At 45.5% G+C, this 26,627-nt stretch overlaps 1 protein-coding gene across 1 annotated transcript in view; it reads right to left on the reverse strand.

Moving 5' to 3' along the window:
- Positions 1–26,627, reverse strand: part of ANKRD52 (ankyrin repeat domain 52) — a gene marked incomplete in the record, with an annotated part of 2,835,210 nt that overhangs the window by 1,768,413 nt on the left and 1,040,170 nt on the right.

The raw sequence follows: 26,627 nt of genomic DNA on the forward strand, positions 1-26,627 counted from the left end.
ATGGAATGAAGAGTCTCTGAAATGAAAAATCCTCAGGAGGAGAAGCAGAAGGAGTAGAATCATCCACATCAGAATCAGAATAAGGAGAATACTCCTGCAAGTCTTCAGCCGAAGACTCTGAAACATCCGAAGCCTGCTCAAAGCTCCCTATCTCAGGTTCCACCCTAGGTCTCTTATCAGGAGGGGCAAAGAACCCTAATCAAAGTAATCAAATCTTCTGCCATTTTAAGCATATGCTTCTTGGGCACAGTTCCTGAAGAACTAGGGGTGACACCAACTGAAGCTAAACCTGGCCTGCCTCTGGGAGAAGCCTTGGAAACAGAAGGAGAGGGCCTAACCACCCTAGGAAGGGAGGGGAGTACAGTAACCTGAGAAGCCCCTTCAGCCTGACCTGCCTCCTGAGAGGCCACATCCTGCAATAACAAAGTCTCTCCCTGGGACTCCAAAGAAACCTCCGGTGGAACCACCGGCTCCACCGACCCCTCTAAAGAACCGGCGTCCGGTACTGACGGTTCTTCTAGCCTAGGCTTAGCTGCCTTGTCCTTGCGCTTCTTGAAGAAGCGGGCGTCGGAACATCCGACGGCATTTTATAATTGCACCGCTTCCCGAAGACTAACCTGGCACAATCTAACCTTCTCTTAATAGTGCGCTTGTTGAATCTAGCACAAGAGCGACACCCAACAACGTCGTGCTCAGGCCCTAAACAAGGAATACACAATGTATGATAATCTCGATGCGGTATCTGTTTCCCACAAGAAATACAGTTATTCACTTTTTCTGACATCCGGTAAACCACTGAGGCAAGAAAAAACTAAAATATTCCCCAACGGGGTACTTAGCCAACTTTGACTCTGTCTGAAACTCCGAATTCGAAAAATTTCAGAACGCCGAACGGCACTTGCAACGCTGCTTCTGCATCGGACCATGCGGCAAAAAAGACCAAGGATATGACGTCGGTCATGCGCATTTGTACCCTGACGTTCTGATGTCAGTCAAATGCGCCTTGACCGACGTCAGCCTTGTACTTTGTTATTCGGGCCGACCGAGGACAGCGGACTACCCAAGTGTTAGGACTGCAGCAATGTGAGATGAAGAACATCAGATACACCATAACAGATATCCCCAGCTAGGATAACAGGGAGAGAAGTGGACCCAAGGAATAGAGGGGAAGGAGGGAGGGAAAACCCGACTGCAGTTGCATATCTATCGGACATCTACATTTATGGTAGGTACAAAACTGTACTATGTCCTTCAAGAATGCAACTGCAGTCATAACATATGGGTTGAATACCATAGCTTAGCTGGGGGAGGTGGAAAGCACTAAGAAAAGGATGGTGTAGCTATCAATCCCTGCAGGACTGCCGAAGCAAAGCCTGCTCTGGATCTGGAATATAAAGGAAGGTTGTAGTGTTTTGAGAATGTATGCACGGAGCTCCATGTAGCAGCTTCTAGAATGTCTTTTGTAGGCACCCCTCTTAAGAATGCTGTAGAGGTGGCTGTAGCTCTGGTAGAGTGTGGTCTGATATTGGCTGGTACACTCTTTCCATGGAAGGAATAACATAATCTGATGCAATGTCCAATCCATTTTGAGATAGTCTGATTGGAAACTGCTTTTCCTTGTACTCCAGGGGCGTAAGCTACAAAAAGCTGATCAGACTTCCTATTGGCCTTGATTCTGTCCAGGTAGTAGCGAAGTTGTCTGTGAATGTCCAAGGTGTGCAACAGTCTTTCCCCTTTGTTCTCAGGATTGGGAAAGAAAGTAGGCAGGTGAATTGCTTGATTCAAAGAAACCCTAGATACCACTTTTGGCAGAAAGCTAGGGTTGGTTCGTAAGGAGACCCTGTCTCTATGAAAGGTAATGAACGGTGGTATTGCCATTAGGGCCTGTAATTCCGAAACTCTTCTTGCTGAGGTAATTGCCAACAGGAAAGCTGTCTTCCATGAGAGGAATTGTAAGTCCACAGAAGCTGCTGGCTCAAAGGGTGGCAGAGTCAGTTTTTCTAGGACAAAGTTGAGGTCCCAAGCTGGTACTGGGGCCTTTCTTGGTGGCTTGATATTCTTGATTCCTCTAAGAAATTGCCTTAAAGGATGTGAGAAAGTACAGTTTTGTACCTACCATAAATGTAGATGTCCGAACTGGATAGCATCTGCAGTCATAACAACTGGGTTGTCCTGTCGTCAGGCAGCCCTTCAGTCGGCCGGATTCCAAAGTCCGGGTCCGGCTTCGGCTGATGTCGCACTTCACCCGACGTCATCTCTGTTGGTCTTCGGGTATAAAAGCATCAGCCGACGCCATTTTCCTCAGTGTTTCTTGCCCCAGATGCCAGCAGCCCTCTTGAAGGCTAAAATTTGGATAGATGCCAATGTTTCCAAAAAGATAGAGGTAAACACAAAAATAAGCATGTATGTACATATATACAAACAAATACGCCATAAAGACTCCCCCACCAGCTAGCTATTAGGAGGGTAAACACCCTAGGAGTACCACAGAGGGTAATCCTGACTGCAGATGCTATCCAGTTCGGACATCTACATTTATGGTAGGTACAAAACTGTACTATGTCCTTCATGGATGCATCTGCAGTCATAACAACTGGGTAGAATACCATAGCCAACTAGGGGAGGAGGATAAAAGTAGATTATGGTGTGTTTAGGATCCCTTGCAGTACAGCAGTGGCAAACCCTGCTCGGGATCTGGAATATAGAGGCAAATTATAATGCTTGGCAAATGTATGCACGGAGGTCCAAGTAGCCGCCTCAATAATGTCTTTGGTTGCTACCCCTCGTAAGAAGGCTGTGGTAGTGGCTGTTGCCCTTGTAGAATGAGGTCTTATGTTCTGTGGAATTGGTTTTCCATGGAAGGAGTAACAGAATCATATGCAATTTCCTATCCATTTGGAGATTGTCTGTTTGGAAATAGCTTTTCCTTCCCTTCCTGTTGCATAGGCTACAAAAAGTTGGTCAGTCTTTCTGCTATTTTTGTTCTGTCCAAGTAGTAGCGTAGCTGTCTATGTACATCCAAGGTATGCAGTATTCTTTCCCTCTGTTTTGTGGGTTGGGAAAGAAGGTAGGTAGGTGGATTGCCTGGTTTAAAGACACTCTGGATACCACCTTAGGCATAAATGTAGGATTAGTCCTCATGGACACTATCTTGGTGGAAGATTAGGAAGGGTTGCACTGCCATTAAGGCCTGTAGTTCTGAAACCCTCCTTGCTGAAGTAATTGCCAGTAGGAAAGCAGTTTTCCATGACAGGTGTTGTAGGTCTGCTGTTGCTGCTGGTTCAAAGGGTGATAGTGTCAACTTTTCTAGCACAAAGTTTAAGTCCCAAGCTGGTAATGGTGGTTTCCTTGGAGGTTTTACATTCTTGATTCCTCTGAGGAACTGCCTGAGCAAAGGTGCGAAAAACAGGTGGATCAAAGCTGTATTCTGCTGAAATAGCTGATGCATGTATCTTGATGGAGGAGTAGGACAGGCCTGAATGAAGAAGTTCGCCAGATACTCCAGAATGTTAGGCATATCTATGTTTGACACATCTTTTCCTCTTTCCGTACTCCAAATGACAAACCTTTTCCATTTTCCAGCATAGTTCCTTCTTGTTGAAGGTCTGCGTGCTTCAAGAATAATGTCTTTAACTCTTTGGGAAAGTTCTGGATTAGCTGCTGCTATGTGATGTTCCATGCAGTCAGTTGCAACGTTTTAGGTTTGGATGTATGATGCTGTAGTTGTTCTGACTTAAGATCACAGGCACCAGCCGTATTGGCCACATATTGTTCCGAGACATGCTCCTCAGCAGTGGGTACCAGTGTTGTCTTGGCCAGTTTGGAGCTATCAGGATTATCCTTGGACGTTCTTCCTTGATTTTTAGTAGTACTTTGTGTATCAAGGGAAGAGGTGGGAATGCATATGCTGTTAGGCCTTTCCAGCTGAAGGAGAGCGAATCCACTTTCCATGCTAGTGGGTGGAATGTCCTTGTGCAGAACTTTTGAGCTGGTGATTGAGAGGTGATGCGAATAGATCTATCTGAGGCATTCCCCATTTCTTTGAGATGGTCTTGAAGATGTCCGGTGCAGCTTCCATTCGTGGGCATCCGATGTGGTTCTGCTTAATATGTCTGCTAGAGTATTTTCTTTTCCCGGTACAAATATTGCCTGTAACTGGATGTTGTAGCTGAGTGCCAGGGTCCACAGCTCCAAAGTCATTCTGCATAGGGGGTATGAATGAGTGCCTCCCTGTTTGTTGATGTACCACATGACTGTGGTGTTGTCTGTCCTTATCAACTGGCCCTCTTGAAGAAATGGTTTGAACTTTTGGATTGCCAGTTTTACTGCCAGCATTTCTTTTAGGTTGATGTGCAGGTGAAGTTGATCCTGTGTCCACAATCCTTGCACGCGTTTGTCCAGTATGTGGGCCCCCCATCCTAGGTCTGAAGCGTCTGTTGTGATGGTCTGGCTTGCTTGACATCTGCGAAAGGGTAGGCCTGGGTTTGACTGACATGCCTGAGCCCACCATAGGAACTCCTGCTTTAAGCATGGAATTAGTGGGATTTCTGTTTCTAGGCTGTGTCTGTGTTGGGACCATAAATTCTTTAGGTACCACTGTAGTTTTCTCATATGTAGTCTGGCAAATGGGACCAAGATTATGCATGATGCCATGAAGCCCAAGGCCTGCAGTACTTTTCTTGCTGTTAACTTGTTCAGTTTTGTTAGTGCCAAGAAGTAAAGAGGGAGTTCTTTTGTTTTTCTGTAGTCAGGAATGCCATTTGTTTTACTGTGTCCAATTCAGCCCAAGAATGTCCTTGTTTGGGATGGTATCAGCCTTGACTTTTGTAAATTGACTGTGTATCCCAGTGCTTGTAGCAAGTAAATGACCCTTTGTAAATCTGTTGTCAGCTTGCTTTTGTTGTCCCCTTGTAGTAGGCAGTCGTCCAGGTATGGGTAAATTTGAATTCCCTGTAGTCTGCAATGGGCGATTACTGATGCCAGGCATTTTGTGAATACTCTGGGCAGTAGATAAGCCAAAGGGCAATGCTGAGAATTGATAGTTCTCTGATCCTGCAAGAAATCTGAGGTATCTTCTGCAGATTGGTCGAATGGGGACGTGCAGGTATGCCTCCTTGAGATCTAGAGTTACCAACCAAGACTCCTTGCCCAGCATGGGAAGAAGTTGCTGTAGGGTCAGCATTTTGAATTTTGGGACAATGATGTATGTATTTAAGGTGGACAGGTCGAGAATTGGTCTCCAACTTTTTCCTTTCTTGGAACTAGGAATAGTCTGGAGTAGAACCCTTTCCTTGCTCTGCTGTTGGCACTCTTTCCACAGCTCTCATGTTTGCTAACTCCATTATCTGTTGTAGTGCCTCTGTTTTTGATTTGGAGGTAGATTTGGCATTCCTCTTTTGACTGGTAAAGTGTGGAAGTGAAACCGTAACCTTGATCTATGGTTTGTAAAATCCACTTGTCTTTTGTTATGTAGTGCCAGTTCTTTGAAAATAAGGTTAACTTTCCGCCTAGAGGAGCTGCTATTTGTTCCCTGGTAGGCGGATTTAGGTTAAGTCACTGTGGTTGTGCTGATGTAGTGGCAGTGGTTGTGTCTGTGCCTCTGTTGTTACCTTGCCACTGTCGTCCTCTGTAGGCACCTCCTCTGGATTGGTTTCTGCCTCTGGAACGTCTATTCCTGCCCCTTTGAAATTTTGTGGAGTCAGGAAAGGACCAATTTTTGGCAGGCCAGTTCCTGCTAAACCTTGGGGTTGAACCTGCAAGAAATCTTTAACCGTTTGAACAGATTTTGCCTTTTCTTCCATTTTCTTCATAACCTGCTGGGCAGGTGTACCAAACAAACTTGTCTTATCCATAGGAGCATCTAGCAACTTAGCTTTAACATGATCCGGTAAAGCTTGCTCCTTTAGCCATGCGTGCCTTCTTATCACTGTGCCAGTCATGGCTGATCTAAATGAAGCCTCCAGTGCATCATAGCCACATTTTAAGGAATGGTTGCTAACCTGTTGTATGTTATTTACCATTTCTAATACATATTTCTTATCAAGAGATTCATCAGTGGTTAGTTTTTTTAGTTAACTGACCAAGCATAAACTCTTGGTATTGTATCATGTGAAACTGACAGTTTAAAGCTCTAGCTGAGAGAGTAGCTGAAGTGTAGACCTTTTACCCCATCTGTCTAATGACCTTGCTTCCCTTTCAGAAGGAATAGGGTTTTTAGCTATGGTCGCGGCTACTGCCTTGGGACCCTGGGATATAGTTTCGGGGTCTGCAAGTGGGGCCTTGTAAAGGTGGTGATGAGTATCTGGCACCCTGTAAAATCTGTCTGGTTTGGCAGGGGCTGGGGGTAAAGAATCTGGAGCGGAGCAGACATCATTGAAAGCATCATCCACCACAGAGAGAACAGGAGGTATAGCTAAGGGCCTGTGCTGTGGGAGGTGCAGAAAGGTCCTAAGTCTTTCTCTGGAGTCTGAAAAATCCTGTTGCTGCCATTGGAACTGCTCTCGCATGGCATGTAAGGTTTCCCCAAAGGAGAATTCTTCTGGTGGGGAAGCAGCCGGGATGGATTCTTCAGCATCAGAATCTTCAAAATTGGAGAAAGGAGCCTCTGGCTGGTCAGTTATGTCTGATTCGTCAGCAGAATCATCAGAGGACACTGGCTCAGGGGGCTCTGCCCTAGGTCTCTTCTCTGGGGGCTGAGAGGCCCTGTCTGGGTGAGATTGAGATCCTCTAATTAATGAAATTAAATCTTCTGCCAAAGTAAGCATTTGAGAACTAGAAGAGGGCCTGGTTGTGGGGGGTTTAACAGGCACTGTCTTAGTAGTCTTGGCTGCTTTAGCCCTGGCGAAGGCCTTAATGGACATGGCTGCTGGAGGCTAGCAGCACCACGTGCTGGGGTAGAGACATCCAAGGGAATGGTGTCTGATAAGTCAGTGGCAACCACCGTAGTGGATAAAATTTCTGAGGCCGATTCAAGAGTGGTAGCAGGGGCCTCAGTTGTAGAGATAGGTTCAGCTGTACTTTGATCAGTTTTCGGTTTCGCCGAAACCAAGACACTCGCGGTTGCTTAACCATGGTTTCGGCCGAAACCGCGGACCGCAGTGTCGGTCTTTATCTTTGCGTTTTTGGCAGATTGGGTAGTCGGAGGATCCGGCGGCATAATGTACGCAAAATCAGAACCGAAAAACTGTTCTGCAAACTCCGACCGGCGCCTAAGCGTTTCGGTTGAAAGAAGCACAGGCCGAACAGGCTGCAACGTCGTGGGCTGGGCCTAAACAAGGCAGACAATAAGAGTGGAAATCTTTATGAGGTATTTGTTTCCCACAGGTTAAACAATTATTAACTTTTTCTGACATCGGCTGAGGCAAGAAAGAGTCCCCAACGGGGTACTTAGCTTTAGAAGTCTTCGAAGTAGTATTCGGTAGAAGTAATCTCTGGATCCGACCGACCGGCACTTGCGAACAGCTTCTGCTTCGGGCGCCACGCGGCAAGAAAGACTGAGGAAAATGGCGTCGGCTGATGCTTTTATACCCGAAGACCAACAGAGATGACGTCGGGTGAAGTGCGACATCAGCCGAAGCCGGACCCGGACTTTGGAATCCGGCCGACTGAAGGGCTGCCTGACGACAGGACAACCCAGTTGTTATGACTGCAGATGCATCCATGAAGGACATCACAGGTGGATCAGTGTTGTATCTAGCTGAAATAGCTGAAGCATGTATCTTTATAGAAGAATATGAGAGTCCTTTCTGTAGCATATCTGCCAAATATTCCAGGATGAGTGGGATGTTCAATAATAATGCATCATGACCCTTGCTGGTATTCCAAATGCTGAATCTCTTCCATTTTGCAGAATAAACCTTTCTGTTGGATGGTCTGCGGGCTTCTGTTAATATCCGCTGAACTTCCTTGGAGAGAGATAGATTGAGGTTATTCATGGAATCTCCCAAGCTGTTATCTGGAGCGTCTCAATGTTGGGATGTACTGTCTTGAAGTTGTTTTGAGTCAAAAGATGGGGCCATTGGGGAAGGGCCCATTTTTTGTTGTGGCATATGCTCCGTAGTAGTGGATACCAGTGTTGTCTTGGCCAGTCTGGAGCTATTAGGATCCCTTTTGGTTTCTCTGCTTTGATCTTTAGTAGTACTGTGGTCATCAGTGGCAGAGGTGGGAATGCATAAATCTTTAGGAAGTTCCAGTTGAATGAGAGAGCATCTGTTTTCCATGCTTGTGGATGATATGCCCTTGAACAGAACTTTTGTAGCTGATGATTGAGGTGGGAGGCAAATAGGTCTACTTCTGGCCTGTCCCATGTCGAGGTGAGCCTTATGAAGATTTCTGGATGTAACCTCCATTCGTGGGGATCTAGGAAATTCCTGCTTAGGCTGTCTGCCAGCACATTGTCTTTGCCTGGAACAAACTGGGATTGCAACTGTATGTTTAAGCTCAGTGATTTTTCCCAAAGATTCATTGTCAGTCTGCAAAGGGGGTAAGAATGGGTGCCCCCCTGCTTGTTTATGTACCACATGACAGTGGTGTTGTCTGTCCGTATTAGCAGGTGGCCTTGCTGAAGTTGTTGTCAAAAGGCCTCGATGGCATGCATGACTGCCAGCATTTCTTTTTGGTTGATAGGCAGATGTGTTTCCTTTGGAGACCATTGACCTTGAAAACATCTGCCCTCCATGTGCGCCCCCCATCCCAGGTCTGAGGCGTGTATGGTCATTGTTTGTGTTATTTGTGGTTTTTTGAATGACATTCCTGTGTTTGCCTGACTTACAGAGGCCCACCATAGGAATTCCTTTTGTAGGCATGGGATAAGCGGTATGGTTATCTCTAGGTTGTTGCTGTGTTGAGACCATAAACTTTTTAGGTACCATTGAAGCTTTCTCATGTGTAGTCTTGCTAATGGAACCAGGAGAATGCATGATGCCATGTAACCCAGGGCCTGTAGGAATCTCCTTGCAGTCATCTGGGTGAGCTTTGCCAAACCTTTGAAATAATGAGTTAACTTCTTTTGCTTGTCTTCTGTCAGGTAAGCCATTTGAGAGGTTGTGCCTAGACTGGCTCCTAAGAAAGTAATTTGCTGGGATGGCTGCAGTCTTGACTTTTGGAAGTTGACTGTGTATCGCAGAGCTTGTAGCAATTGAATGACATAATCCAAGTTTTTTTGTCAAAATCAGTTTGTCGTCCGCTTGTATGAGGCAGTCGTCCAGGTATGGGTAAATTTGGATCCCCTGGAGCCTGCAATGAGCAATTACTGAAGCCAGGCATTTTGTAAACACTCTGGGCGCAGTAGATAAGCCAAATGGCAATGCTGAGAATTGATAATGCTCTGGCCCTGCAAGAAATCTGAGGTATCTTCTGCAGCTGTGTCTGATAGGGACATGCAGGTATGCCTCCTTGAGGTCCAGAGTAATCAGCCAAGACCCCTTGCCCAGCATGGGAAGGAGTTGCTGTAAGGTCAGCATTTTGAACTTTGGTACTATGAGAAAGGTGTTTAATGTGGACAAATCCAGTATTGGTCTCCATTGTGTTTCTTTTCTTGGAACAAGGAACAGTCTTGAGTAAAACCCCTGGCCTTATTCTTGTTGTGGAACTTTTTCTATTGCATTGATCTGAGCTAGCAGAGAAATTTGCTTGAAAGCCTCTGCCCTCTGGTTTTGCGGTAGGCTTGGCATGCCTTGTTTCCTTGGTAAGGTATGAAAGTGGAACCTGTAGCCTTGGTCTATAATGTCCAAAATCCATTTGTCCTTTGCCAATCTGTGCCAATTGTCTGAAAACTGAGATAATTTTCCGCCCAAGGGAGCTTCTGTTTGCTCTTTCGTTAGCGGAAGTAGAGGAAAGTCATTGGGATTGTCCCTGTGGGGCAGGAGAAGCCCCTGTGTCACTTCTTTGGTTTGCTGGTTGCCATTGTCGTCCCCTGTAGGAACCTCTGTATTGTCCTCTTCCTCGGCCATGCCTGCTTTTGCCCCTCTGAAATCTTTCAGTATTAGGAAAGGACCAGTTTTCTGAAGGCCAATTCCTGCTGAATCTGGGCGGCTGAACCTGGAGGAAATCTTTGACTGTCTGAACTGACTTGGCTTTTTCCTCAATGGTCTTTAATACATCTTTAGCATTAGCACCAAAAAGCTTGTTCTTTTCCAAGGGTGCATCAAGAAGTTTTGCCTCAACATGATCTGGTAGAGGTTGTTCTTTTAACCATGCATGTCTGCGAATGACCGCCCCTGTCATAGCTGCCCTACATGAAGCTTCCAATGCATCATATCCACACTGAAGGAAGTGATTGCTAACTTGCTGAGAGTTGTGTACAGCCTCCTGCAAAGACTTCCTATCTAAAGGATCAGGAGAGGCTAAAGTTTTCTGTAAATCATCTAACAGGAAATCCTGATATTGAAACATATGAAAGAGACAATTGAGAGCTCTCATAGATAAAGTAGTGGAGGTGTAAACCTTTTTCCCCCATCTCTCTAATGACCTAGCTTCCCTGTTGGAAGGCAAAGGATTTTTGGAGGTGGTAGCTGAAACCCCTTTCGGCCCCTGTGAAATAGTTTCTAAATCAACAGCATGGGCCCTAAAGAAAATAGAATGTGTTTCAGGAACTCTATAGTATCTGTCCGGCTTGGCAGGAGCAGGAGGGAGAGTATCAGGGGTAACACTGGAGTCAGAGTATAAATCATCCAAAACATCAAGCACTGGAGGTATAGCTAAGGGCCTGTGCTGGGGCTTTTTAAGGAAGGTCAAGGCTTTCTGGAATCAGAAAATTCCTGGCCCTGCCACTTAAAATGTTCCCTCATGGAATGCAGAACTTCCCCAAAAGAAATATCCTCAGGAGGGGAGACCAAGGGGATGGAGTCCTCTGCATCTGAGTCCTCGTAGGTCTGGAAAGGCTCTTCCTGGCTATCGGAGTGGCCAGAGGCCTCAGAATCTTCATCTGAAGGGAGAGGGTCAGTGGGCTCAACCCTGGGCCTCTTATCAGGAGGAGGCTGGGATCCTCTCTCAGGATGGGCCTGGGAACCTCTGATCATGGAGATTAAGTCTGCTGCCATAGTCATGATTTGTGTCTCAGGAGTAGGCTGAGGTAAGGCTTTTGCAGTAAGGTGCGTAGTCTTGCTGGCTGCCTTAGCACGTGTGTAGGCCTTGATAGACATGGACATGGGAGGCCTAGCAGCTCCACGTGCAGGAGTTACCTTATCCACAGCAATGGTCTCGGGCATTTCCTCGGTTACAGTATACGGAGGAAAATCAATAACTGGCGTCGGTGTGGTCTCCGGTATCGGTGGTATCGGTAATGCGGTGTCTTCGGTTCGGAGCGGTGAAATAACCGCCTCAGAGGGAACCGGGGCACTTGCGGTAGGTTTTGGCGTGGTGTCGGTGGAAGACGCGGGCCGAGGATGGCGATCCCGGTCTTTACGTTTTTTAGGAGTCTGCGATGTCGGTAATTCCGACGGCATCTTGTAATCGTATTTTTCGCCGAAAAAGTCTTTAGCGAACTCCGCCCGGCGCCTGAGAGTGCGCTTATTGAAGCGAGCACAGGCGGCACAGGCCGAGACGTCGTGGTCTGGGCCAAGGCAAGGAAGGCAGTAAGAATGGAAATCCTTATGAGGTATTTGTTTACCACAAGACAAACAATTATTAACTTTTTCAGTAATTTCTGACATCGGCTGAGGCAAGAAAATGTCCCCAACGGGGTACTTAGCTTTTTTTGATGACTTCGGTTCGAAGAATACAGGAGCTGACCGACCGGCACTTGCGAACTGCTTCTGTTTCGGGCACCGCTCGGCAAGAAAGACTGAAGAAGATGGCGTCGGCTGATGCTTATGTACTCCTGCCGCTCTGACGTCTGAGAGAAATGCGACATTAGCCGACGTCGGACCCAGACTTTGGAATCCGGCCGACCGAGGGCTGCCTGAGGCAGGACAACCCATATGTTATGACTGCAGTTGCATTCTTGAAGGACATCCTGGTAGTGCTGGGGTGCTCTCGGGAGCCTTGAACCAGGTTTCTGTTACTCAACAGATATCGATGTTCTCCATGCTAAGGAGAGTTTCGAGTGCGTGCATCTTGAGGTTTAGACTTCTGGCGTTGAGTAGCATTACTCTTAGTTTCTTATCCCTTGTGATACCTATGGAGGTGGGTTTGTCTTTTGAGCCTTGCCTAAAAAAGGCACTATGGGGGTGGCAAGAGTCTTTGCCAATATCCGAAAGCCCAGGGGTGACAGGTGCAAGCCGTCCCTAGCGAAGCATCATGGCTTGTCGAGCATGTCATCCCAGGCAGACAGGCATTGAATCCCCTTTGAATGACACCAATACTTAAAGCCAATTGTTGAAATTGATCATCTTGTCTTCATATTGTGGCATCATTCTTGGTGAGGGTAAGATGCTACTCAAGGTCAGGGTCATACCGGCCTGGGCTACATGCTCAGAGAGCTCCTCTATGTCTCTTTTCATGTAGTCCAGGGAGGTACATCTCAGGTCATTCACACCAGCATGGACAATGACAGAGTCATATTTGTACTTGCCTTGGAGTGACCTGAGTGCTTGTGTTATGTGGTGGATCCTAGCGCCCGACAGGCAGCTCACCGTGACCTTCTCCTTGTTCAGCCTGGTGAGCTGGACGTCAGTGCGCCTGACGATAGAGTCACCTATTACAAGTGTATCAGGTGGGTTGTTTAGCCTTAAGGGCTGTGACTGTTCGGCACACTGGCTTTGTGAGCTATGTGTTGCACGTGTTTTGTTTTGGGGTAGCGGTTGCTTGGGTGTCTGCTTTGGAGGTCTCTGCTGCTTTGGCAGATTTTTATTTAGAGCCTCAGAGTATGTTTTTGTGTGTTTATGTGTTTGGTTTGCTGTCGTGGTAGGTCTATGTGAGACTGGAATTGTAGTGAGTGTGGTTTCCTTCTCCTGACTGGTTACGCCAGTACTGAGTTGAGAGAGCTTAGCCTACAGTTTGGCTATATGGTTGCATCTCTCACATGTGTTGGAATTTGTTGGGAGGAGGAGAGGGTTGCCTGTGTACATGAGGCAGTTGTAACATGGCCTCAAGATTCCCAGATTCACCAGCTGGACCAGAGAGGAGATTGACAACTGACCTTTAGACATGCTAGAATAGTATTGGGAATTCCTTTATAACTGAAAACAAAGGGCCAATGGGGAACAAAGTACTCAAGGGGAGTTTGTGAGGGTGTAGTGCTTTTAATTTTTTAGTGCTGACTTGTATAATTGATTTAGTGAGCAAGTGCCAGGCTTTAGAGTGGGAATAGGGTGTTTATTATGAGAACTAGATCAGTTCTAAGGGAAAAAGTGAAGAGCAGACTTTGTGGAGCCGAGAATGGTTTAAACCCAATTAAGCGGTACTGCCCGATGCTGTGCTATGCGCAAAATCTCGCAAAGCCGCGCTAAAGTGGGTTTTATACAGGGGGACTTGAAAGAGCTAGAAATTGGCCCAAAACGGCCAATAGACTACCAGATTCTTGTGCTGGGAACACTCATCCAGGGATAGATGGGCTGTTCCAAGCTCCCCACTGCCACTGGTGAACAAAGACGCCTCCCTTTATCCAAGAAAGGAAATGGGCAACACAGAAACTTTCCAAAGTCCAGAATACAGCAAAGCCTGTATTTGGACTACTCTGTCGGGAAAGATGGGAAACGAGGATAATTTTTTTGTTTATTTTTTTTTCTTTTTTGCAACAAACAGCAGGAAAATGCAATAAATATGTAACACAGGCTAGTGCACTTGAGTGTGTAGCCTCAACAGGTAAAAGCAACAAACAGGACAAACTTTAAAAGTGCAGGTGCAAAAACAACTTTACACCGTTTAAATCAGTTCAAGAAGCAGAAATACTTGCAGTTTAGCTAGCTCGGACAGTCGCCCAGTTAGTAGCAGGAAAACAAACACTTATCAGGTTAGCAATCGCTCTTTTAGCCTCTCTGCTGCTAGCACCACTCTGCAGGACCACAAGGAGCTTGGCTGAGTAGTAACAAGCTCAAAAACCGCACCAAAGTGGGTTTTATACAGGGGGACTTGAAAGAGCTAGAAATTGGCCCAAAACGGCCAATAGACTACCAGATTCTTGTGCTGAGAACACTCCTAGGCTGCTCCAAGCTCCCCACTGCCACTGGTGAACAAAGAAGCCTCCCTTTATCCAAGAAAGGAAATGGGCAACACAGGAACTTTCCAAAAGTCCAGAATACAGCAAAGCCTGTATTTGGACTACTCTAGGTCAGGAAATATGGGAAACAAGGATAATTTTTTTGTTTATTCTTTTTTTTCTTTTTTGCAACAAATAGCAGGAAAGTGCAATAAATATGTAACACAGGCTAGCACACTTGAGTAGTTAACTACTTCAGATCCAACAGTTTTTCCTGTAATGCTTCAAAGTTCAACCTTGGTGCAAATATTCTTCAACAGGGCAGACCAGTTGCCTATGCCTTTAGAACTCCTATCCAAACTGAAATGCAGTATGTGCAAATTGAGAAGGAACTTCTAGCAATTGTGTTCGCATCTTCAAAATTCCATAATTATAATGTCTGAACTACCGAAGTCAGAACTGATCAACCTCTAGTCACTATTTTAATGAAGCCTATGCATACAGCTCCAGCCAAACTACAAAGAATGATGCTCAGATTACAAAAATACAACTTCAAAATGGTCTATACAAAAGGCAAACTTCTTCACCTGGCTGGTACCTTATCCAGATAGCCCATAAATACCACAGAACAGCTTAATGCACACAATTTTGACTTTGATGTCATGGAAGTGCATAATTTTTCTACCAAGAGACTTTATGAGCTGAAAGACTGATCCAATTTTGCAGAAGCTCAACCACTTCATCAATGTTGGATGGCCGTCAAAGCAATCTTGTGTACCGCCATTAGTGCAACCTTATTTTCCATACAGAGATGACATGCTGATGGAAGATGGTATCATTTTCAAAAGTCCGGAAGTTCCTACTTCCTTACAACATGAATACATACAGATTTTGCATTGTGGCCACCTAGGTTCCAAAGCACCCAAAAGAAGGGCGAGAGGACTAGCATTTTGCCCTTCTCTGTCAAAAGACATTGATAAAGTGCTTTCACCTTGTTCAGTACGCAATAGTACTAAGCCGCATTTGCAAAAAAAGCCACTTCAGCTAAGCCAGATTCCTGAACCACACCTTGGTCAACAGTAGCCACTGACATATTTGAGTGGAACAATCAGCATTACTTAGTGTTGGTAGACTCTTATTCAAACTGGTTTGAGATCAATTTGTTACCTAACCTAACGTCCAGTGCTCTATCAAGTTGAAACCTCATTTCTCAGTCCATGGTACTCCACAAAGTTATTGTTGACAATGGTACCCAGTTAACCAGTCGAGTGTTTCAGAAATTTGCAAAAGACTGGGACTTTATCCATGTTACTAGTAGTCTAGAATACCCACAGTCAAACAGCCTTGCTGAATGTGCAGTACAGAATGCAAAGCAATTACTAGAGAGGTTAAAGTGTGACAATACTAAAATCTTCTTGAATATACTTAATCTCAGAAAAGTACTCTGTGACATCCTACCTGGCTCGCCTGCTTAGACTCTTCTATCTAGGCAAGCCAGAACAACCATGCCTGTCAGTTCTAGTTTGTTGGTGCCTAATGCTAAAAACAAGAGCAATCAAAGCTCAACTCTTTAAGAAGCATTCCTTTCAGAAGTCCAGCTATGATAAAACAAGCAGATTTCTCTGTCCGTTAAAAGGAGACAGTGAGGATGCAAAATGGCGAAAGGCTTTGATCGAACTGGTCAAGTGAGAGGCACATGTGCCGAGCAGAGATCCTACTTAGTGGAAACCGAAGGTATAGAATACATGACTTTGATAATCACATCGCCACAGTACTCAGGAAATCCTTCTACATGGCATACCTCATCACAAATGGTTTCTCATCCAGAAAAAAAAAAAAGAGGTCATTGTTCTCCTCTACTCATCACTCAATAGACCTATTATAGAGTACAACGCCCCTTTTGGTATGTACCTCACAAGACATCTACAACTGGAAAGGCCGCAGAAATACCTCACAAAGAGGATTACCGGCCCGAAACAGATGCCCGCAGACTATCTCAAAAAACTCCAGCTTTACTCAGTCGCATATCGCCTACTCAGAGGTGATCTCTGCCTAACATACAAAGCTATGTCAAAACCAGAGCTGTTGGGACATGCCCCACTTAAAGAAATCCCAATCCCTCCGAGCTATACACTCTAGGGACCTAAACCTTGTCACCACAATAGACAGAACATGCCGGAGGGATAGATTCCTGTCCCAGAGACTTCCCATACTCTGGAATAAACTACATATCTATATCAAACAAAGCTCCTCAGCACTCCAAGAAAAATCTTGATGACTGGATGGGAAATAGGAAATTCAACCCAGGGATCACCTCTGTGGCTCTACTTGACAGTGGCACAGGAAAATAATTTTCTTGGGTGGCAAAAGCCAGGGTACCTTTTTGGCTGGGCTTGTATAGGCCCCAGGACCGATAGCCTAGTACCTAACTATGAGAAACCGCAGGCATCTTCTTCCGGTGTCCAAATCAATATTGCAGCATCGTACATGTCGTACACACTTTAGAACTCAGAGCAACCCTGACAATTTTCATAATGAAGAACATGTCTCAGTGTCTATGCCTGTTCCTGATAATGTCCCAGATATCCCCAAAGTTGAACAGTCCTTGAAGACAGTACCCGTTTGCTGGATCTAATTCTGATTTTTGTGTTGCATAATCAGGTCATATTTCTAGACCTAGTGCAAAATACACAGCAACCTGGACACAATTGTTTTATATGTGTCTAATTTTGTATGAATTAATGCTGTATAACTGCATCAAAGGATCATTTTTGTGTAATGGCATGTCAATGAATACTGTCATTTGGCATATGATCTACTTCTCAAAGAGGGAGGATGTAGAACAAAGCATGTGTTGTAACTTTTAAGAACTATTTCCAAGTGTAGGCACGTGTATATAAATAGTGAGCACATGCAGGCAGCAGTGCCATTTTGAGAGAACAGCCAGAGTGTTAACATGTATGAGGTGCAGTAGTCAGTCTGTTTTTAAGTTTATTTAAGTTACTAAGTTTCAATCCAGATGTGTTTGTGTGTAATAAAATTGCCTGAACCAAACAACTAATTGTCTGTTTTATCCTGACTGGATGAGTGACAATAAGGGATAGTGGAGGGAAGGCATAAAAAAGGCCTGTCCAAAAGAAGGCAAAGGCATCTGTTCTCCATGTTCCTCTCAGAAAAGTTCTAGAGCATAACTTTCTGACCTATCTGCTTTGAGCAGTGGTGAAAAGGTCTATTTCTGCCACACCCCACATGAAAGGCTAGTCAAGGAAGGTCTCTCCAACATTCATTTCATGAGGTCCAGAACAGATCTGCTCAGACTGCTAAAAAAAGGTTGTCCTGTCCTGGAATCAGAGAGGCTACCTGTGACAGTAATAGTTGTTGGGCTAGCTTCCAGAATTCCTTGGGCAGTCTAACAAAACATGAATGTGGTGTTATCTGGCAAGATTTTGATGGGCAGTAGTACCAATTTGTCTCTAAAAGCTTTTGTGACTAGAATGACTTCAATCATATCTTTTATATTTACGTCTTAGTTTGATATATACCTGTCTTATACTTTTCTGAGGTGCAAGCCAAAAACCGGTGGTCAGTGGCTGACCAAGTTTGCAGATGACTGCAAGCTGGGCACTGTCAAATTCCTCTAGTGATGTGAACATCATCCAAGAGGTCCTTAACTAAACTAATGGCTGGCTCCAGAAGCATGGCTTCAGACTGAAAAACAAGAAAAACATTATCCACTTTGGGGAAAATGGCGTCCCCACTATTTATCACATTAATAACAACGTACTAAGCACGCAATCAGTCGTGAGGGACTTGGGCACCCAGGTTGATAGCAACCTGACTTTTGACCACCGTGTTGCCTCTGATGTACAGAAGGCTTTCTACATGGACCAACTCATAATAAGCAAGTGCATTTCATCGAGGAACAAGGAGGTCATAACATTCATGTACTCTTCTCTTATCAGACCTATTATAGAGTACAATGCCCCCTTCGGCATGTACCTTGTCAAGCACATGTAGCAGTTGGAGAGACCACAGAGGTTCCCGACCAGGAAAATCCAGGTTCTCAAACACCTACCCTATACAGATAGGCTAAAAGCCCTGTCCCTCTACTCAAGTCTTGTACAGACTGCTCAGAGATGACCTGTGTATGGCATACAAGGCAGTCTCAGACTCAGCCTTGATGAAGTTGCTGCCTATCTGTAAGTCAAACTCCACTTGCGCAACCCGCACGCAAGGTCTCAACCTGGTCGACAATTAATAGAACTTTTTGGCAGGATAGAGCTGTGTCCCAACAACTCCCCCATCTGTGGAATATACTTCCTCTCCATGTCAAGCAGAGTACCTCACTAGGCCTCTAAGAGGAACCTGGATGACTGGATGGGAAACAGAAAATATACCAGTGGGATCCTACCTGTGTCCCTGCCGGACAGGGAAAACAGGTGCCGACTTTTTGGGAACATGGGTGAAATTTTTGGCTAGGCTTGTAAGGGCCTCCAGGCCAATAGCCTAGTATCGTCCTATGAACCTATGCCCACTGTACTCATGTCTCCCAAGTCAGCCTCCAGGCCAAGTCTGACTTGCCCACGGTCAGGACCTAGAAGGATTTCCAGGTCCTGAAGGGAATACATAGATTGATTCTGATGCTCTCCTTCCATTATAATCCAATTTTTTAGGCAAGTGAAGAATGGTAGTTTCCAGAAAATGCTAGTGCTGAAAAAAGCAGTCTTTTAGGAACCATTGTGGCATCCTCATGAAGAGCTTAACCAGGGGATACAGAATAGTTGTGTAAAATATTACCATAACCATAGATGTCCTTCTCTTCTATGTTGCATTATTCTTAATATGAGAGATTTACTGCCAAAGGTAGTCCCGACATTCAGCCAGTATACAAAAGACTTGAACCACTCCAAGGTACGTGGGATGTCACATGAAGGCCAGCAGCCAGCGTCGGCCATAAAAGTGATGTCTGAATTTACCATACTCAGAACTGAATGCCCCAGTAAGAACAGCCTAAGGAACAAAGAAGGTAAACATACATCCAGGTAAAAAGACAAACAGCAGGGGTAAGGTGGAAGGGATAGGAAACCTACTGCTTCGAAATCCTCTGTGCGTGCTCCTGCACAAAACAGTTTTTTCCATGCAAGCCTGGTAGTCTGCGACTACCAGCCTTCTCTCAGCCACATACCCCTCTGTGTTTCACTGTTGCAGTCATCACATTTGGGTAGATTCCCAAAGCTAAGGATGGGAGGAGGAATTTAGATAGGATTAGGACCAGCTATAAGGCCCTGCAAGACTGCAATGGTAAAGCCATCTCTGGATTTAGAAAAAATTGGCAGATGGTGATGCTTGGTGAAAGTATGTACAGAACTCCAGGTCACAGCTTCTAGGATGTCCCTGGGTAGGGACACCTCTGAGAAAGGGTGTAGAGGAAGATGCAGCTCTGGTTGAGTGGGGGTCTGATCCCCTGTGGGATAGGTTTTCCATTGTGCTTGTAGTAGAAATGAATGCAATGGTCTAACTACTTGGAAATGGCTTGCTTTGGAATAGCTTTCACATCTGCCCCTGCAGCAAATACCACCAGCAGTTGTTCAGATTTCCTTTGAGGTTTAGTCCTACCAAAGTAGAATCTAAGTTGTCTGTGTACATCTAATGAGTGCAGTATCCGTTCCCTATGATCTGTGGATTCGGAAAGAAGGTTGGCAAATGAATGAACTGATTAAGGGCCACACTGGATACCACCTTGGGCATGAAGGAGGGATTGGTCCTGAGGGACACCCTGTCCGCATGAAAGATGATGAAAGGCTCCACTGCCATAAGGGCCTGCAATTCAGATACCCTTCTTACTGAAGTGATTGCTAAAAGGAAAGCTGTTTTCCAATAAAGGAACATTAACTCTGCAGTAGCAGCTGGCTCGAAAGGGGGAAGAGTGAGTTTCTCCAATACAAGTTAAGGTCCCAGGCTGGAGATGGAGCTCTCCTGGGTGGTTGTAAGTTTTTGGCCCCTCTAAGGAACTGCTTGAGCAGTGCATGGGAGAAGAGGGGAGGTTCTGTGTTATAGTGAGCTGAAATGACTGAGGCATGAATTTTGATGGAGGAGGACAGGCCCTTGTGAAGCACATCAGTTAAATATTGTAAAATTTGAGGTAAATTGGGCACTGCTGTGCTCATCAATTGAGACTGGATCCCGGCACAGAATCTTTTCCATTTTTCAGCATAAGATTTTCTAGTACTAGGTCTCCTTGCGTCTAAAATGATATCCATCACTGGTCTACTGAGGGATAGTGAAGGAGAGATTAGGTAATTAGCCAGGCTTCTAGGTTCAGTGTTTGAAGCTGAGGGTGCAGAATCTGGTTCTGCTGCTGAGACAATAGGGTAGGAGTCTGAGGCAGGTGCCATGGGGCCAACAGTGACACACTGCGCAAGAGGGGGTGCCACTGTTGGCATGGCCAGTCTGGTGCAATCAAATCGTCCTTGGTTTGTATTGTTTGATCTTTGGTAGTACTTTGGAGAGCAGAGGCAAAGGAGGAAAGGCAAAAACTGATGGGTATTTCCAGCTGAAGGGCACAACATCCACTTTCCATGCTTCTTTGTGGGGAGTCCTTGTGCAAAATTTGTCCAATTGATAGTTCTGGGGGGAGGCAAACAGATCTATATTTGGGCTCCCCCATTTGCTTGTCAACATGTTGAAAATCCTTGGTTCCAGTTTCCACTCGTGTGGGTCCATGAGGTTTCTGCTTAGTTCGTCTGCCAGTGTATTTAGTTTTCCTGACAGGAATTGAGCTTGTAGATGCACTTGGTAGCTCAGGGCTGTGTTCCACAGAGCCATGGCTAGTCGGCAGAGTGGGTATGAAAGTGTACCCCCCTACTTGTTTATGTACCACATAACACTGGTGGTGTCCATCTTTACCATTAATTGTCCTGGAAGATTGTGGTCCTTGAAGGCTGTCAGAGCATTCTGTACAGTTAATATTTCTTTTTGATTGATATGCAAGTGCATTTGACTTGGGTTCCATTGGCCCTGAATGCACTTCCCTGCCAGGTGAGCCCCCAATGCATAGTCTGATGCGTTTGTTAGGGTTTGGGCGGCAGGGGGTAGTGTGAATGGTAATCCCTTATTTTGATGGCAGGCCTCTGCCCACCAAAAGAACTCTAGGCAAAGGCAAGGTACGATAGGAATCATTGCTTCTAGATCCTGAGAATATTGACACCATAGGCTTTTTAGATACCATCGTAGTTTCCTCATATGCAGTCTTGCATATGGAATTAGAAGAATGCAGGAGGCCATGAACCCCCCCAAGGCTTGTAGTTATTTGCCTAGGAGAGCAGAGTTTTTGTGGCCACTTGTTTGAAGTAGGTTGTCAAATGAATTTGTTTCTCTGACGTAAGAAAAGCCATCTGAGAAATTGTACTCAAGCTTGTTTCCAGGAATATAATTTGTTCACAAGGTACCAGGTGTGATTTATTTTTGTTTATGGTGTACCCCAGACAAGTTAGCACCCTTTGTACAAAGGCCAGATGATTCTAAAGTATATCCTGGCTTTCTGCCTAAATTAGACAATCGTCCAGGTATGGATATATTTGAATATTTCTTTGCCTGCAAAATGCAATGACTGGAGCTAGGCACTTCGTGAATACCCTGGGCGCAGTAGATAAGCCAAAGGGCAGTGCAGAGAAAGTACAGTTGTGTACACTTACCACAAATGTAGATGTTACTGTATTCACTGTTTCAGTCATTACATGTGGGTAATCTGCTGGCAGGTTGCACTCAGTCAGGCTGATTAACAAAGTCTTGGGTTCTGCGTCGGTTGCAGTCCCTTCTTCCATAACGTCAGGTCGTCAGGGGTATAAAACATGCAGCCGACACCATTACATCTGTTTTTCTTGCCCCAGATGTCAGGTGCCCCCCCAAATGAGGAGCTAAATACATAGATATATACGTATGTAGAATGAAAAACACAAAACATATACCTCCAAACAAAAGCAAATACACCAAAAAGGCTTTTAAAGATAGTAACAGAAATGAGAGGTATAGTTACAGAAAACACAGGGGGCTGGAGGGAGGGTAACCAGGACTGCAACAGTGAATACACTCGAACATTTACATTTATAGTAAGTGTACACAGCTGTACTATGTTCTTCGTGTTTCACGGTTGCAGTCATTACATTTCGGTAGAATCCCAAAGCTATGGTTGGGGAGGATGGATTTATACAGCATTAGGAGCAGCTATACGGCCCTGCAAGACAGCAGTGCCAAAGCCTGCTCTGGATTTAGAGAAGAGAGGTAAGTAGAAATGTTCGGTGAACGTATGAACTGAGCTCCAGGTGGTAGCTTCTAGAATGTCTCTGGTAGGAACTCCTCTGAGAAAGGCTGCAGAAGTAGATGCAGCCCTGGTGGAATGAGATCTGATACCCTTGGGGACAGGTTTACCATGGAATATGTAGCAGAAACGAATACAATGGCTTATCCATTTTGAAATAGTCTGCTTTGAAATGGCCTTTCCCTCTGTCCCTGCAGCAAATGCCACCAGTAATTGTTCAGATTTTCGAAGAGATTTTGTCCTGTTTAAGTAGAATCTAAGTTGCCTGTGTAAATCCAATGAATGCAGAATCTGCTCACCCTTGTTCTGCGGATTTGGGAAGAAAGTTGGAAGATTAATGGTCTGATTAAGGGCCACAATAGATACCACTTTAGGCATAAAGGATGGATTGGTCCTGAGAGCCACCCTGTCCGAGTAAAAAATAATAAAAAGGCTCCACTGCCATAAGAGCCTGTAGTTCTGAAATCCTTCTAGCTGTAGTGACTGCTAAAAGAAAAGCTGTTTTCCAAGAGAGAAATTTTAGGTCTGCAGTAGCAGCTGGGTCAAATGGAGGTACAGTGAGTTTTTCTAAAACAAAATAGGTCCCATGCAGGAGTTGGTGATCTTCTCGAAGGTCTTAAATATTTGGCCCCTCTGAGGTACTGCTTTAGCAGAGAATGAGAAAAGAGGGGAGGCTCTGTGTTGTAATGAGCTGAAATGGCAGAGGCATGGCTTTTTATGGAAGAAAAAGATAGACCCTTGTGAAGCATCTCAGTTAAATACTGCAGAATCTGAGGAATATTGGGCATTGCTGTGCTTATTCCTTGCGCTTGGTTCCAGGCACAGAATCTTTTCCATTTATCAGCATAACATTTTCTAGTACTAGGCCTCCTATCCTCCAAAATGACATCCTTCACAGGTTTGCTGAGAGATGTAACTGGTGAAATTAGTTTATTAGCCATGCTGCAAGATTCAAAGTTTGGAGCTGAGTGTGCAGAATTTGATAGTTCTGCTGAGACAGTAGGTAAGGTGTCTGAGGCAGGTGCCATGGAGGAAGGTGCGACATATTGCGCAGGAGTGGGTACTAGTGTTGGCGAGGCCAGTCTGGAGCAATCAGAATCATTTTTGTTTTTTTTCTGTCTGACTTTTAGTAAGACCTTGGAGAGCAGAGGCAGAGGGGAAAAGGCATAGACTGATAGTTTTGTTCCAGCTGAAGGATAGAGCATCCACTTTTCAAGCTTTTTTGTGATGAATTCTTGTGCAGAATTTGCCCAACTGATAGTTTTGGGGTGAGGCAAAAAGATCTATGTCTGGCCACCCCCATTTGCGTGTCAACATGCTGAAGAATTTGTGGCTCCAGTTTCCATTTGTGTGGGTCCATAAGTTTTCTGCTTAGTTCGTCTGCCAGAGTATTTTGCTTTCCTGGCTGGAATTGAGCTGCTTGATGTATTTGATAAGTCAAGGCCGTGTTCCACAATGCCATGGCTAGTCTGCAAAGGGGGTAGGAATGGGTACCCCCCCTGCTTGTTTATGTATCACATGACTGTGGTGTTGTCTGTCCATCAGTAGTTGTCCTGGATGAAGATAGTCCTTGAAGGCTGTCAGAGCATTCTGTACAGTTAGCATCTCTTTCTGGATGATATGCAGGTGCATTTGATTTGGGCTCCATTGGCCTTGACTGGATCTCCCTGCCAGATGCGCCCCCCCCCAAGCATAATCTGATGCATCTGTAGTCCGGGTTTGAGCAGCAGGGGGTGGAATGAATGACAGTCCTTTGTTTTGGTGGCAGGCCTCTGCCCACCATAAAAACTCTAGCTGCAGGCAAGGAATGATAGGAAAAAAGTTATGTACCTACCATAACGTTCCATCTTAGTTGTCTTCATCTCGCCTTCTTTCTTGCTGGCTGGGGATCCTGCGCTTGATAGTACGAGAGTTGAACCTGGCACAGAACTGACAACAAGAAACGTCATGGTCAGGGCCTAAGCAAGGTAGACAGTAAGAGTGGAAATCTTTATGAGGTATTTGTTTCCCACACGTTATACAATTATTAACTTTTTCTGACATCGGAGGAACAAGAAAAGATTCTAACGGGTACCAGCTTTGAGAAGAGAAGTAAGAACTTCGGACCGACAACAACAAAATACGCTGTTCGAAAATCGCCAACCAACGACTTGCGAGCTGCTTTCCACCGCACGGCAAGAAAGACTGGAGAAGATGGCGTCGGCTGAGGACTATGTACCAGAGCGTACTGACGTCAGGGTACTAGCTTATACAGCTGACGCCGGACCCAGACTTTGGGATTCTGGCCGACCTCGGGCTGCCTGCCGGCAGGAGCACCCTACAGTTATGACTGCAACAGTGAAACACGAAGAACATCAGACTCTTCTGAACAGTGGAATCAAAGTCAGCTCTGCACCTGGAGACCATATCTAACTTGTAATAAGAAATAAAGGTATGAGGATTTGCCCACATAGCAGCTGACCAGATAGAACCCATGGGCAACCTAGATTGGAAGGCTACAGAGGTGGCCAAAGCCCTAGTAGAATGACCTTTTAGTTTGCTAGGCAGCTCTTTGTTTTTCAATTGATAAATGAAAGTAATAATGTGAGACAACCACCTGGATAAGGTCACTTTGGAAACAATAGATTGGTTTAAATTGTTTTATGAGCAGACTTTCCGAAGGAACGAGGGATTAGTCCTCAGAGTAACCCTGTCCTTATGAAAAACCAAGTATGGAGGATGAACACAGTGCCTGAAGTTCAGAGACGTGCCTGGCTGAAGTAATAGCTACCAGAAAAAGTGTTTTGCTGCAGGTTCAAAGGGGGGCATAATTAAGGAGGTTAGTACCAAATTAAGGTCCCATAGAGGAGGGGATCTCTCACTGGAGGTCTAAGGAGAGTAGTCCCTCTTAAAAAGGCTTTACAGAGCTTATGAGACATAATGTTTGAATTAGACAACCCAACATGAAAGTTAGAAATGGCCACCAATTGAACACTGATTGTAGCAGAAGCGGACCCAGAATGAAAAAGTTGTGCTAGGAACTCCAAAATTTCGTGGACTGGGGCTGAAAAAGGATCTAAGTTCCTAGTCTCTGCCCAACAAGAAAAACGTTTCCATTTGCTAGCATAAGTCTTTCTAGTTGTGGACTTGTGAGAGGTGACAATCTCACGCATCGCCGGGATAATGCTGGGAAGCCTGGCTAAGGTTGGAAGTGGAGCAACCAAGCTGTGAGCTGGAGTGTTTGGAGGGATTGATGCAGCCCGCCTGACTGATGAATCAGTAGGTCTGGAATCGGATCCAGAGTCCAGGGCTGATCGAGAATGTAATGGTGCAGGAACGAGAAACCATATCTGTAGAGGCCAGTAGGGGGCAATGAGGATCATTTTGCAACCCAACGATATTGCTTTCTGTATGAGTTTCGGTATCAGGGGAAACGGAGGGAAGGCATAAAGAAGTCCCGGAGGCCAATCGTGGACTAGAGCGTCTCTGGGTGTGTGTCCTGGAAGCGGAAGAAGGGAGAAGTAGTTGCTGCATTTGCTGTTGAAGGGGGTGGCAAAAAGATCGCAGCAAGGCTGCCCCCATTTGCGGAAGATCAGATCCGCAACTACCTGATTCAGAGACTAGTCGTGAGGTATGAGAATAACTCTGCTGAGCCTGTCCGCAATGGACCTCCCAGGGATGTGCATCGCAATCAGAAATCATTGGGAAGAAATTGCCCACTGCCAGAGTCCGAATGCTTCTCGAAATAGGGGGTAGGACCTGGTTCCGCCCTGCTTGTTGATGTACCAGACCATTGACATGTTGTCCGTTTGAATTGCAATGGTCCCAGAAGGGAGAGAGTCTTGAAGAGCTTGCAACGTTAGCAGCACGGCTCTCATTTCTAGGATGTTTATATGCAGGTGGTACTCATGAGGCTGCCAAGTGCCTTGGACTGTCCTGCCCTGATAATGCTCCCCCCCACCCTATCAGGGAGGCGTCTGTGGTCACCGTGGCAACCAAAGGGGCCTGAATGAAGGGTCTGCCCTGAGTCACTAGTGGGGAGACCATCCACCAGGAAAGGTGCCTTTTGCATGCTTCTGTAATCATGATCATGTGAGACATGGGTAGCTGTTGAAAGACCACTGTGTGAACAGAAGCCACTGAAGGATCCTTATGTGAAAGCGGGTCAGTGGGAATAGAAGAATTGCCGCTGCCATGGAACCCAGAGTTTGAAGGACGAACTTGACTTGGATCCTTTTGCTCCGCATTAGCATT

Source organism: Protopterus annectens, chromosome 9.part0 (genome assembly GCF_019279795.1).
Source record: "Protopterus annectens isolate FY-2018-M chromosome 9.part0, PAN1.0, whole genome shotgun sequence".
In the NCBI taxonomy this organism is placed as follows: Eukaryota; Metazoa; Chordata; order Ceratodontiformes; family Protopteridae; genus Protopterus; species Protopterus annectens.